The 13,599-nt window shown below is 46.9% G+C and overlaps 6 non-coding genes and 1 pseudogene across 6 annotated transcripts; all 7 read left to right on the plus strand.

Moving 5' to 3' along the window:
• The first annotated feature begins 487 nt into the window (after positions 1-487).
• Positions 488-647, plus strand: LOC130325786 (U2 spliceosomal RNA; annotated as a pseudogene).
• A 693-nt stretch (positions 648-1,340) lies between these two features.
• On the plus strand, positions 1,341-1,528 carry LOC130325785 (U2 spliceosomal RNA). The gene has a single exon (XR_008870538.1). It is a non-coding gene; the product is annotated as a U2 spliceosomal RNA (small nuclear RNA).
• A 2,087-nt stretch (positions 1,529-3,615) lies between these two features.
• LOC130325779 (U2 spliceosomal RNA) lies at positions 3,616-3,806 on the plus strand. Its single transcript, XR_008870533.1, has one exon. It is a non-coding gene; the product is annotated as a U2 spliceosomal RNA (small nuclear RNA).
• Positions 3,807-5,883: 2,077 nt separating this feature from the next.
• LOC130325781 (U2 spliceosomal RNA) lies at positions 5,884-6,074 on the plus strand. The gene has a single exon (XR_008870534.1). It is a non-coding gene; the product is annotated as a U2 spliceosomal RNA (small nuclear RNA).
• Positions 6,075-8,151: 2,077 nt separating this feature from the next.
• Positions 8,152-8,342, plus strand: LOC130325782 (U2 spliceosomal RNA). Its single transcript, XR_008870535.1, has one exon. It is a non-coding gene; the product is annotated as a U2 spliceosomal RNA (small nuclear RNA).
• Positions 8,343-10,433: 2,091 nt separating this feature from the next.
• Positions 10,434-10,624, plus strand: LOC130325783 (U2 spliceosomal RNA). The gene has a single exon (XR_008870536.1). It is a non-coding gene; the product is annotated as a U2 spliceosomal RNA (small nuclear RNA).
• A 2,086-nt stretch (positions 10,625-12,710) lies between these two features.
• On the plus strand, positions 12,711-12,901 carry LOC130325784 (U2 spliceosomal RNA). The gene has a single exon (XR_008870537.1). It is a non-coding gene; the product is annotated as a U2 spliceosomal RNA (small nuclear RNA).
• The last annotated feature ends 698 nt before the right edge of the window (positions 12,902-13,599 follow it).

Below are 13,599 nucleotides of genomic sequence, written 5' to 3' on the forward strand. Positions count from 1 at the left end.
CACTGCTCTGCCTGAGCAGAACCATCACCGCCATAGGTTGTCAAATAACCCGGATTTAACCCACACAGGTAAGTCCAATGGGGTGCAGGCATGTCCTCTATGCTTACAGCTTCCCGTGGGTGTTGGTTTGATACCGTTTGGGGACAGCCAAGGAGGCATCTGCAGGCAACAAAGGTAGGTGTGTGCTTGTGTGTGTGTTTCCTATGCAGATCCTAAGCCCAGTGTCACATGCAAGTAGGAGGAGTAAGAAGGGTTCCTGGCAAATCCGGGTTATGGATTGCATTTAAAAAGGCCCCGTGGGAGTGCAATGGGCCCCTGTCTTGCTGCTTAGCAATAATGGTATGGGTTTAGGTTCTGCTGTGTGTACTGGTGGTTGACTGCCCCCCAGCCCAGAGTGTGCATGGAAAATTGTCTGGCAGCCTCCCTGACAGCAAGCAGTGATAGTGCCCATGAAGGGGACCTTGTTGGGCCCGCCCCTTTCACGGTTATCGCTTCTCGGCCTTTTGGCTAAGATCAAGTGTAGTATCTGTTCTTATCAGTTTTCATGCTGGTGGGGATGGGTGCTGCATGGAGGATGCAGGTGTACCAGGGCTTTCCGGGGCTGGTTCTGAGGAATCAGCTCGACGGCTGCCCCGGTGTGACCTGTTCCCTCCGGGTCTCGCCATGAGGCTGAGAGGGTCTAGAGCCGAGGTACTTTTGTGCCTCGGGGAGTGGTGACCCCGAGGTGCCGAAACTCACTGGGAGAATAGGCTCACTGAGTTGAAGCACGGGCACCATAATCTCTTCACCTTGTGGCACTCACCTCTTGATTCCCGGCCTTCTGGCTAGGATCAGAGAAATTTTTATAGATCCGGCCGGATGTCCGGGCAGTATATCTGCACACATTCACTTATTTATTTATTTTTTGTCTCACTGTGTCACTTTTTGCGTGTTGTGTGTTCACAGGATTTGTCAGGATGCGGTAGCCCTTCTGGGTGTCCCTCCTGGCGGTCTAGGGGAGGTGTGTGTGGCCATTAGGTTCCGCACCTCCCTGCAAACACCCCGGGTACTCCTGCTTCGCAGGGTACCTACCGTAATCGGCTCTGCGGGCAGATACCTTGGCTAACGCCAAGGGGGATGCCGGGAGCATTTGTGGTCTCCTAGTAGCTTCGGCGAAAAGGGACATCGAACCTGGAACCTCGCAGGTACCTTTTGGTCCGGAGGCGAAGGGTAAGGTTTGTTGGGGGGCCTCTCTCCTATCGGAGAAGGGCTTGCGATAGACCGCATCCTTTGTGCACGTTTTTTTTAGTGTAACACGTTTGCACTTTTTCTTGCACTTTGGGTGAATCGAAAGCACGTTCCTCGGCTTTAGATAAAAAAAAAAAAAAAAAAAAAATCTGTTCTTATCAGTTTAATATCTGATACGTCCCCTATCTGGGGACCATATATTAAATGGATTTTTGAGAACGGGGGCCGATTTCGAAGCTTGCTTCCGTCGCCCTATGCATTGACCCGATATGGCAGTATCTTCGGGTACAGTGCACCACCCCCTTACAGGGTTAAAAAGAAAGATTCCTACTTTCATTGCTACCTGCTTGCTGGCTAGCCAGCTAGCCAGCCCTGTGGGCCTTGCTGCTGCTGCAGCCAAAAAACAAAAGGTGGTGCTGCTGCTGCTTCTGCTGCTTCTGCTTCTGCTTGTGTCTGGCCCCTGTTGGAGCGTCCAGGCACAGGACTTCTGCTGCTGCTGACTAAATGGCCTCCTTAATTGGATCATTTGAGTAGCCAGCACACCTGTGCAGGTAGGGCATGACATGATAGGCAGCTGCCTTGATAGCGGGTGGGTGCTGAATGTTCCTAATTGACAAAATAAGATTAATGCTTATGAAGAAATATAAAATCTCATCCCTTCCCCAATATCGCGCCACACCCCTACCCCTTAATTCCCTGGTTGAACGTGATGGACATATGTCTTTTTTCGACCGTACTAACTATGTAACTATGTAACATAACATGGGGGGGGGGGGTCTCCTGGCTGTTCACACAGGTGTGTCATTGCTGTACATTGACCATGCATTGCTTCTGTGGTATTGCAAAGGCAAAGACAAATGCTTCCAGCCATCCATTGCACTAATGGATTGGTCATCAGCTGGCTGTCTATGTCCCGCATCAATATAGACCAAAGTACAGAGGGTTAGGCTATGCTATTGTGCACCTACCTGATGCATCAGAAGGTGCGAGGCCCTTGCTAAATTCTGTGCACAGACTTTGAGATCTATACTTTAGACTGTATCTAAACCTGCTCCAACATGGACTGACATTCTGGCCTACTTTCAGCCGATGCGACTTGTCTGTCGCTGAACAGTCGCTTTTTATGTATTCAGCACCTATGTATAATGTTGTAAAAATGCTCTAGAAGCTAAAGTCGCAGAAATGTCACACATATTTGGCCTGCAACTTTCTGTGCGACAAATTCAGACAGGAAAAATCAGTATAAATCCTTAGAAAATTATCCCCCAGTGTCTCCATCTGCTGGCGGTATTGAATAAGCATTGCTGCACTGATGGGGTATGCATTAGACGAAAAAAAAGAAGAAAAAGAAGAATAATACGCCCAGAAAAGAGGCGAAAAGGAGAAAAACGTAAAAAAACGTGAAAAAAAAGTAAGAGGAAGAGAAGGGAAAAAAAGGTGGAAATGGGTTTAAAAGTGATTTCGGCGGAGAAATATATATATATATATATATATATATATATATATATATATATACGCGCACACACACACATATATATAAACGTATTCTCCGTTGAGATATTGCAGCCGCTGCTGTGTCCAGGCCCAGGAGCCTTAGCACTGTGCTGTGATGTCACTCAATACCACTGACATCACTAGGTGTAAACAACATCTCTCCTTTGCTGTGTATGTGACTATGGAGCTGTTTGGTGATGTCGTCTATTATGGCCTTCATAGAAGCAACAGGAGATTGTTGCATCCATCTAGAACCCTCAGAACTACAGTGCTATGATGTCACTCACTTCCACAGGCCTTGCAGAGTGTAAACAACAACAACCCAGCTTTGTTGTGTATGTAACCATAGGGATTTGTGATGTCACCTAGAACCTTCACAGCAGCGACAGCTTTATGAGGAGCATCAGCACTGCTCTGCCTGAGCAGAACCATCACCGCCATAGGTTGTCAAATAACCCGGATTTAACCCACACAGGTAAGTCCAATGGGGTGCAGGCATGTCCTCTATGCTTACAGCTTCCCGTGGGTGTTGGTTTGATACCGTTTGGGGACAGCCAAGGAGGCATCTGCAGGCAACAAAGGTAGGTGTGTGCTTGTGTGTGTGTTTCCTATGCAGATCCTAAGCCCAGTGTCACATGCAAGTAGGAGGAGTAAGAAGGGTTCCTGGCAAATCCGGGTTATGGATTGCATTTAAAAAGGCCCCGTGGGAGTGCAATGGGCCCCTGTCTTGCTGCTTAGCAATAATGGTATGGGTTTAGGTTCTGCTGTGTGTACTGGTGGTTGACTGCCCCCCAGCCCAGAGTGTGCATGGAAAATTGTCTGGCAGCCTCCCTGACAGCAAGCAGTGATAGTGCCCATGAAGGGGACCTTGTTGGGCCCGCCCCTTTCACGGTTATCGCTTCTCGGCCTTTTGGCTAAGATCAAGTGTAGTATCTGTTCTTATCAGTTTAATATCTGATACGTCCCCTATCTGGGGACCATATATTAAATGGATTTTTGAGAACGGGGGCCGATTTCGAAGCTTGCTTCCGTCGCCCTATGCATTGACCCGATATGGCAGTATCTTCGGGTACAGTGCACCACCCCCTTACAGGGTTAAAAAGAAAGATTCCTACTTTCATTGCTACCTGCTTGCTGGCTAGCCAGCTAGCCAGCCCTGTGGGCCTTGCTGCTGCTGCAGCCAAAAAACAAAAGGTGGTGCTGCTGCTGCTTCTGCTGCTTCTGCTTCTGCTTGTGTCTGGCCCCTGTTGGAGCGTCCAGGCACAGGACTTCTGCTGCTGCTGACTAAATGGCCTCCTTAATTGGATCATTTGAGTAGCCAGCACACCTGTGCAGGTAGGGCATGACATGATAGGCAGCTGCCTTGATAGCGGGTGGGTGCTGAATGTTCCTAATTGACAAAATAAGATTAATGCTTATGAAGAAATATAAAATCTCATCCCTTCCCCAATATCGCGCCACACCCCTACCCCTTAATTCCCTGGTTGAACGTGATGGACATATGTCTTTTTTCGACCGTACTAACTATGTAACTATGTAACATAACATGGGGGGGGGGGGTCTCCTGGCTGTTCACACAGGTGTGTCATTGCTGTACATTGACCATGCATTGCTTCTGTGGTATTGCAAAGGCAAAGACAAATGCTTCCAGCCATCCATTGCACTAATGGATTGGTCATCAGCTGGCTGTCTATGTCCCGCATCAATATAGACCAAAGTACAGAGGGTTAGGCTATGCTATTGTGCACCTACCTGATGCATCAGAAGGTGCGAGGCCCTTGCTAAATTCTGTGCACAGACTTTGAGATCTATACTTTAGACTGTATCTAAACCTGCTCCAACATGGACTGACATTCTGGCCTACTTTCAGCCGATGCGACTTGTCTGTCGCTGAACAGTCGCTTTTTATGTATTCAGCACCTATGTATAATGTTGTAAAAATGCTCTAGAAGCTAAAGTCGCAGAAATGTCACACATATTTGGCCTGCAACTTTCTGTGCGACAAATTCAGACAGGAAAAATCAGTATAAATCCTTAGAAAATTATCCCCCAGTGTCTCCATCTGCTGGCGGTATTGAATAAGCATTGCTGCACTGATGGGGTATGCATTAGACGAAAAAAAAGAAGAAAAAGAAGAATAATACGCCCAGAAAAGAGGCGAAAAGGAGAAAAACGTAAAAAAACGTGAAAAAAAAGTAAGAGGAAGAGAAGGGAAAAAAAGGTGGAAATGGGTTTAAAAGTGATTTCGGCGGAGAAATATATATATATATATATATATATATATATATACGCGCACACACACACATATATATAAACGTATTCTCCGTTGAGATATTGCAGCCGCTGCTGTGTCCAGGCCCAGGAGCCTTAGCACTGTGCTGTGATGTCACTCAATACCACTGACATCACTAGGTGTAAACAACATCTCTCCTTTGCTGTGTATGTGACTATGGAGCTGTTTGGTGATGTCGTCTATTACGGCCTTCATAGAAGCAACAGGAGATTGTTGCATCCATCTAGAACCCTCAGAACTACAGTGCTATGATGTCACTCACTTCCACAGGCCTTGCAGAGTGTAAACAACAACAACCCAGCTTTGTTGTGTATGTAACCATAGGGATTTGTGATGTCACCTAGAACCTTCACAGCAGCGACAGCTTTATGAGGAGCATCAGCACTGCTCTGCCTGAGCAGAACCATCACCGCCATAGGTTGTCAAATAACCCGGATTTAACCCACACAGGTAAGTCCAATGGGGTGCAGGCATGTCCTCTATGCTTACAGCTTCCCGTGGGTGTTGGTTTGATACCGTTTGGGGACAGCCAAGGAGGCATCTGCAGGCAACAAAGGTAGGTGTGTGCTTGTGTGTGTGTTTCCTATGCAGATCCTAAGCCCAGTGTCACATGCAAGTAGGAGGAGTAAGAAGGGTTCCTGGCAAATCCGGGTTATGGATTGCATTTAAAAAGGCCCCGTGGGAGTGCAATGGGCCCCTGTCTTGCTGCTTAGCAATAATGGTATGGGTTTAGGTTCTGCTGTGTGTACTGGTGGTTGACTGCCCCCCAGCCCAGAGTGTGCATGGAAAATTGTCTGGCAGCCTCCCTGACAGCAAGCAGTGATAGTGCCCATGAAGGGGACCTTGTTGGGCCCGCCCCTTTCACGGTTATCGCTTCTCGGCCTTTTGGCTAAGATCAAGTGTAGTATCTGTTCTTATCAGTTTAATATCTGATACGTCCCCTATCTGGGGACCATATATTAAATGGATTTTTGAGAACGGGGGCCGATTTCGAAGCTTGCTTCCGTCGCCCTATGCATTGACCCGATATGGCAGTATCTTCGGGTACAGTGCACCACCCCCTTACAGGGTTAAAAAGAAAGATTCCTACTTTCATTGCTACCTGCTTGCTGGCTAGCCAGCTAGCCAGCCCTGTGGGCCTTGCTGCTGCTGCAGCCAAAAAACAAAAGGTGGTGCTGCTGCTGCTTCTGCTGCTTCTGCTTCTGCTTGTGTCTGGCCCCTGTTGGAGCGTCCAGGCACAGGACTTCTGCTGCTGCTGACTAAATGGCCTCCTTAATTGGATCATTTGAGTAGCCAGCACACCTGTGCAGGTAGGGCATGACATGATAGGCAGCTGCCTTGATAGCGGGTGGGTGCTGAATGTTCCTAATTGACAAAATAAGATTAATGCTTATGAAGAAATATAAAATCTCATCCCTTCCCCAATATCGCGCCACACCCCTACCCCTTAATTCCCTGGTTGAACGTGATGGACATATGTCTTTTTTCGACCGTACTAACTATGTAACTATGTAACATAACATGGGGGGGGGGGGTCTCCTGGCTGTTCACACAGGTGTGTCATTGCTGTACATTGACCATGCATTGCTTCTGTGGTATTGCAAAGGCAAAGACAAATGCTTCCAGCCATCCATTGCACTAATGGATTGGTCATCAGCTGGCTGTCTATGTCCCGCATCAATATAGACCAAAGTACAGAGGGTTAGGCTATGCTATTGTGCACCTACCTGATGCATCAGAAGGTGCGAGGCCCTTGCTAAATTCTGTGCACAGACTTTGAGATCTATACTTTAGACTGTATCTAAACCTGCTCCAACATGGACTGACATTCTGGCCTACTTTCAGCCGATGCGACTTGTCTGTCGCTGAACAGTCGCTTTTTATGTATTCAGCACCTATGTATAATGTTGTAAAAATGCTCTAGAAGCTAAAGTCGCAGAAATGTCACACATATTTGGCCTGCAACTTTCTGTGCGACAAATTCAGACAGGAAAAATCAGTATAAATCCTTAGAAAATTATCCCCCAGTGTCTCCATCTGCTGGCGGTATTGAATAAGCATTGCTGCACTGATGGGGTATGCATTAGACGAAAAAAAAGAAGAAAAAGAAGAATAATACGCCCAGAAAAGAGGCGAAAAGGAGAAAAACGTAAAAAAACGTGAAAAAAAAGTAAGAGGAAGAGAAGGGAAAAAAAGGTGGAAATGGGTTTAAAAGTGATTTCGGCGGAGAAATATATATATATATATATATATATATATATATACGCGCACACACACACATATATATAAACGTATTCTCCGTTGAGATATTGCAGCCGCTGCTGTGTCCAGGCCCAGGAGCCTTAGCACTGTGCTGTGATGTCACTCAATACCACTGACATCACTAGGTGTAAACAACATCTCTCCTTTGCTGTGTATGTGACTATGGAGCTGTTTGGTGATGTCGTCTATTATGGCCTTCATAGAAGCAACAGGAGATTGTTGCATCCATCTAGAACCCTCAGAACTACAGTGCTATGATGTCACTCACTTCCACAGGCCTTGCAGAGTGTAAACAACAACAACCCAGCTTTGTTGTGTATGTAACCATAGGGATTTGTGATGTCACCTAGAACCTTCACAGCAGCGACAGCTTTATGAGGAGCATCAGCACTGCTCTGCCTGAGCAGAACCATCACCGCCATAGGTTGTCAAATAACCCGGATTTAACCCACACAGGTAAGTCCAATGGGGTGCAGGCATGTCCTCTATGCTTACAGCTTCCCGTGGGTGTTGGTTTGATACCGTTTGGGGACAGCCAAGGAGGCATCTGCAGGCAACAAAGGTAGGTGTGTGCTTGTGTGTGTGTTTCCTATGCAGATCCTAAGCCCAGTGTCACATGCAAGTAGGAGGAGTAAGAAGGGTTCCTGGCAAATCCGGGTTATGGATTGCATTTAAAAAGGCCCCGTGGGAGTGCAATGGGCCCCTGTCTTGCTGCTTAGCAATAATGGTATGGGTTTAGGTTCTGCTGTGTGTACTGGTGGTTGACTGCCCCCCAGCCCAGAGTGTGCATGGAAAATTGTCTGGCAGCCTCCCTGACAGCAAGCAGTGATAGTGCCCATGAAGGGGACCTTGTTGGGCCCGCCCCTTTCACGGTTATCGCTTCTCGGCCTTTTGGCTAAGATCAAGTGTAGTATCTGTTCTTATCAGTTTAATATCTGATACGTCCCCTATCTGGGGACCATATATTAAATGGATTTTTGAGAACGGGGGCCGATTTCGAAGCTTGCTTCCGTCGCCCTATGCATTGACCCGATATGGCAGTATCTTCGGGTACAGTGCACCACCCCCTTACAGGGTTAAAAAGAAAGATTCCTACTTTCATTGCTACCTGCTTGCTGGCTAGCCAGCTAGCCAGCCCTGTGGGCCTTGCTGCTGCTGCAGCCAAAAAACAAAAGGTGGTGCTGCTGCTGCTTCTGCTGCTTCTGCTTCTGCTTGTGTCTGGCCCCTGTTGGAGCGTCCAGGCACAGGACTTCTGCTGCTGCTGACTAAATGGCCTCCTTAATTGGATCATTTGAGTAGCCAGCACACCTGTGCAGGTAGGGCATGACATGATAGGCAGCTGCCTTGATAGCGGGTGGGTGCTGAATGTTCCTAATTGACAAAATAAGATTAATGCTTATGAAGAAATATAAAATCTCATCCCTTCCCCAATATCGCGCCACACCCCTACCCCTTAATTCCCTGGTTGAACGTGATGGACATATGTCTTTTTTCGACCGTACTAACTATGTAACTATGTAACATAACATGGGGGGGGGGGGTCTCCTGGCTGTTCACACAGGTGTGTCATTGCTGTACATTGACCATGCATTGCTTCTGTGGTATTGCAAAGGCAAAGACAAATGCTTCCAGCCATCCATTGCACTAATGGATTGGTCATCAGCTGGCTGTCTATGTCCCGCATCAATATAGACCAAAGTACAGAGGGTTAGGCTATGCTATTGTGCACCTACCTGATGCATCAGAAGGTGCGAGGCCCTTGCTAAATTCTGTGCACAGACTTTGAGATCTATACTTTAGACTGTATCTAAACCTGCTCCAACATGGACTGACATTCTGGCCTACTTTCAGCCGATGCGACTTGTCTGTCGCTGAACAGTCGCTTTTTATGTATTCAGCACCTATGTATAATGTTGTAAAAATGCTCTAGAAGCTAAAGTCGCAGAAATGTCACACATATTTGGCCTGCAACTTTCTGTGCGACAAATTCAGACAGGAAAAATCAGTATAAATCCTTAGAAAATTATCCCCCAGTGTCTCCATCTGCTGGCGGTATTGAATAAGCATTGCTGCACTGATGGGGTATGCATTAGACGAAAAAAAAGAAGAAAAAGAAGAATAATACGCCCAGAAAAGAGGCGAAAAGGAGAAAAACGTAAAAAAACGTGAAAAAAAAGTAAGAGGAAGAGAAGGGAAAAAAAGGTGGAAATGGGTTTAAAAGTGATTTCGGCGGAGAAATATATATATATATATATATATATATATATATATATATATATATATACGCGCACACACACACATATATATAAACGTATTCTCCGTTGAGATATTGCAGCCGCTGCTGTGTCCAGGCCCAGGAGCCTTAGCACTGTGCTGTGATGTCACTCAATACCACTGACATCACTAGGTGTAAACAACATCTCTCCTTTGCTGTGTATGTGACTATGGAGCTGTTTGGTGATGTCGTCTATTATGGCCTTCATAGAAGCAACAGGAGATTGTTGCATCCATCTAGAACCCTCAGAACTACAGTGCTATGATGTCACTCACTTCCACAGGCCTTGCAGAGTGTAAACAACAACAACCCAGCTTTGTTGTGTATGTAACCATAGGGATTTGTGATGTCACCTAGAACCTTCACAGCAGCGACAGCTTTATGAGGAGCATCAGCACTGCTCTGCCTGAGCAGAACCATCACCGCCATAGGTTGTCAAATAACCCGGATTTAACCCACACAGGTAAGTCCAATGGGGTGCAGGCATGTCCTCTATGCTTACAGCTTCCCGTGGGTGTTGGTTTGATACCGTTTGGGGACAGCCAAGGAGGCATCTGCAGGCAACAAAGGTAGGTGTGTGCTTGTGTGTGTGTTTCCTATGCAGATCCTAAGCCCAGTGTCACATGCAAGTAGGAGGAGTAAGAAGGGTTCCTGGCAAATCCGGGTTATGGATTGCATTTAAAAAGGCCCCGTGGGAGTGCAATGGGCCCCTGTCTTGCTGCTTAGCAATAATGGTATGGGTTTAGGTTCTGCTGTGTGTACTGGTGGTTGACTGCCCCCCAGCCCAGAGTGTGCATGGAAAATTGTCTGGCAGCCTCCCTGACAGCAAGCAGTGATAGTGCCCATGAAGGGGACCTTGTTGGGCCCGCCCCTTTCACGGTTATCGCTTCTCGGCCTTTTGGCTAAGATCAAGTGTAGTATCTGTTCTTATCAGTTTAATATCTGATACGTCCCCTATCTGGGGACCATATATTAAATGGATTTTTGAGAACGGGGGCCGATTTCGAAGCTTGCTTCCGTCGCCCTATGCATTGACCCGATATGGCAGTATCTTCGGGTACAGTGCACCACCCCCTTACAGGGTTAAAAAGAAAGATTCCTACTTTCATTGCTACCTGCTTGCTGGCTAGCCAGCTAGCCAGCCCTGTGGGCCTTGCTGCTGCTGCAGCCAAAAAACAAAAGGTGGTGCTGCTGCTGCTTCTGCTGCTTCTGCTTCTGCTTGTGTCTGGCCCCTGTTGGAGCGTCCAGGCACAGGACTTCTGCTGCTGCTGACTAAATGGCCTCCTTAATTGGATCATTTGAGTAGCCAGCACACCTGTGCAGGTAGGGCATGACATGATAGGCAGCTGCCTTGATAGCGGGTGGGTGCTGAATGTTCCTAATTGACAAAATAAGATTAATGCTTATGAAGAAATATAAAATCTCATCCCTTCCCCAATATCGCGCCACACCCCTACCCCTTAATTCCCTGGTTGAACGTGATGGACATATGTCTTTTTTCGACCGTACTAACTATGTAACTATGTAACATAACATGGGGGGGGGGGGTCTCCTGGCTGTTCACACAGGTGTGTCATTGCTGTACATTGACCATGCATTGCTTCTGTGGTATTGCAAAGGCAAAGACAAATGCTTCCAGCCATCCATTGCACTAATGGATTGGTCATCAGCTGGCTGTCTATGTCCCGCATCAATATAGACCAAAGTACAGAGGGTTAGGCTATGCTATTGTGCACCTACCTGATGCATCAGAAGGTGCGAGGCCCTTGCTAAATTCTGTGCACAGACTTTGAGATCTATACTTTAGACTGTATCTAAACCTGCTCCAACATGGACTGACATTCTGGCCTACTTTCAGCCGATGCGACTTGTCTGTCGCTGAACAGTCGCTTTTTATGTATTCAGCACCTATGTATAATGTTGTAAAAATGCTCTAGAAGCTAAAGTCGCAGAAATGTCACACATATTTGGCCTGCAACTTTCTGTGCGACAAATTCAGACAGGAAAAATCAGTATAAATCCTTAGAAAATTATCCCCCAGTGTCTCCATCTGCTGGCGGTATTGAATAAGCATTGCTGCACTGATGGGGTATGCATTAGACGAAAAAAAAGAAGAAAAAGAAGAATAATACGCCCAGAAAAGAGGCGAAAAGGAGAAAAACGTAAAAAAACGTGAAAAAAAAGTAAGAGGAAGAGAAGGGAAAAAAAGGTGGAAATGGGTTTAAAAGTGATTTCGGCGGAGAAATATATATATATATATATATATATATATATATATATATATATACGCGCACACACACACATATATATAAACGTATTCTCCGTTGAGATATTGCAGCCGCTGCTGTGTCCAGGCCAGGAGCCTTAGCACTGTGCTGTGATGTCACTCAATACCACTGACATCACTAGGTGTAAACAACATCTCTCCTTTGCTGTGTATGTGACTATGGAGCTGTTTGGTGATGTCGTCTATTATGGCCTTCATAGAAGCAACAGGAGATTGTTGCATCCATCTAGAACCCTCAGAACTACAGTGCTATGATGTCACTCACTTCCACAGGCCTTGCAGAGTGTAAACAACAACAACCCAGCTTTGTTGTGTATGTAACCATAGGGATTTGTGATGTCACCTAGAACCTTCACAGCAGCGACAGCTTTATGAGGAGCATCAGCACTGCTCTGCCTGAGCAGAACCATCACCGCCATAGGTTGTCAAATAACCCGGATTTAACCCACACAGGTAAGTCCAATGGGGTGCAGGCATGTCCTCTATGCTTACAGCTTCCCGTGGGTGTTGGTTTGATACCGTTTGGGGACAGCCAAGGAGGCATCTGCAGGCAACAAAGGTAGGTGTGTGCTTGTGTGTGTGTTTCCTATGCAGATCCTAAGCCCAGTGTCACATGCAAGTAGGAGGAGTAAGAAGGGTTCCTGGCAAATCCGGGTTATGGATTGCATTTAAAAAGGCCCCGTGGGAGTGCAATGGGCCCCTGTCTTGCTGCTTAGCAATAATGGTATGGGTTTAGGTTCTGCTGTGTGTACTGGTGGTTGACTGCCCCCCAGCCCAGAGTGTGCATGGAAAATTGTCTGGCAGCCTCCCTGACAGCAAGCAGTGATAGTGCCCATGAAGGGGACCTTGTTGGGCCCGCCCCTTTCACGGTTATCGCTTCTCGGCCTTTTGGCTAAGATCAAGTGTAGTATCTGTTCTTATCAGTTTAATATCTGATACGTCCCCTATCTGGGGACCATATATTAAATGGATTTTTGAGAACGGGGGCCGATTTCGAAGCTTGCTTCCGTCGCCCTATGCATTGACCCGATATGGCAGTATCTTCGGGTACAGTGCACCACCCCCTTACAGGGTTAAAAAGAAAGATTCCTACTTTCATTGCTACCTGCTTGCTGGCTAGCCAGCTAGCCAGCCCTGTGGGCCTTGCTGCTGCTGCAGCCAAAAAACAAAAGGTGGTGCTGCTGCTGCTTCTGCTGCTTCTGCTTCTGCTTGTGTCTGGCCCCTGTTGGAGCGTCCAGGCACAGGACTTCTGCTGCTGCTGACTAAATGGCCTCCTTAATTGGATCATTTGAGTAGCCAGCACACCTGTGCAGGTAGGGCATGACATGATAGGCAGCTGCCTTGATAGCGGGTGGGTGCTGAATGTTCCTAATTGACAAAATAAGATTAATGCTTATGAAGAAATATAAAATCTCATCCCTTCCCCAATATCGCGCCACACCCCTACCCCTTAATTCCCTGGTTGAACGTGATGGACATATGTCTTTTTTCGACCGTACTAACTATGTAACTATGTAACATAACATGGGGGGGGGGGGTCTCCTGGCTGTTCACACAGGTGTGTCATTGCTGTACATTGACCATGCATTGCTTCTGTGGTATTGCAAAGGCAAAGACAAATGCTTCCAGCCATCCATTGCACTAATGGATTGGTCATCAGCTGGCTGTCTATGTCCCGCATCAATATAGACCAAAGTACAGAGGGTTAGGCTATGCTATTGTGCACCTACCTGATGCATCAGAAGGTGCGAGGCCCTTGCT

The sequence above is a fragment of the Hyla sarda genome, unplaced genomic scaffold, assembly GCF_029499605.1.
Source record: "Hyla sarda isolate aHylSar1 unplaced genomic scaffold, aHylSar1.hap1 scaffold_2750, whole genome shotgun sequence".
NCBI lineage: Eukaryota > Metazoa > Chordata > Amphibia > Anura > Hylidae > Hyla > Hyla sarda.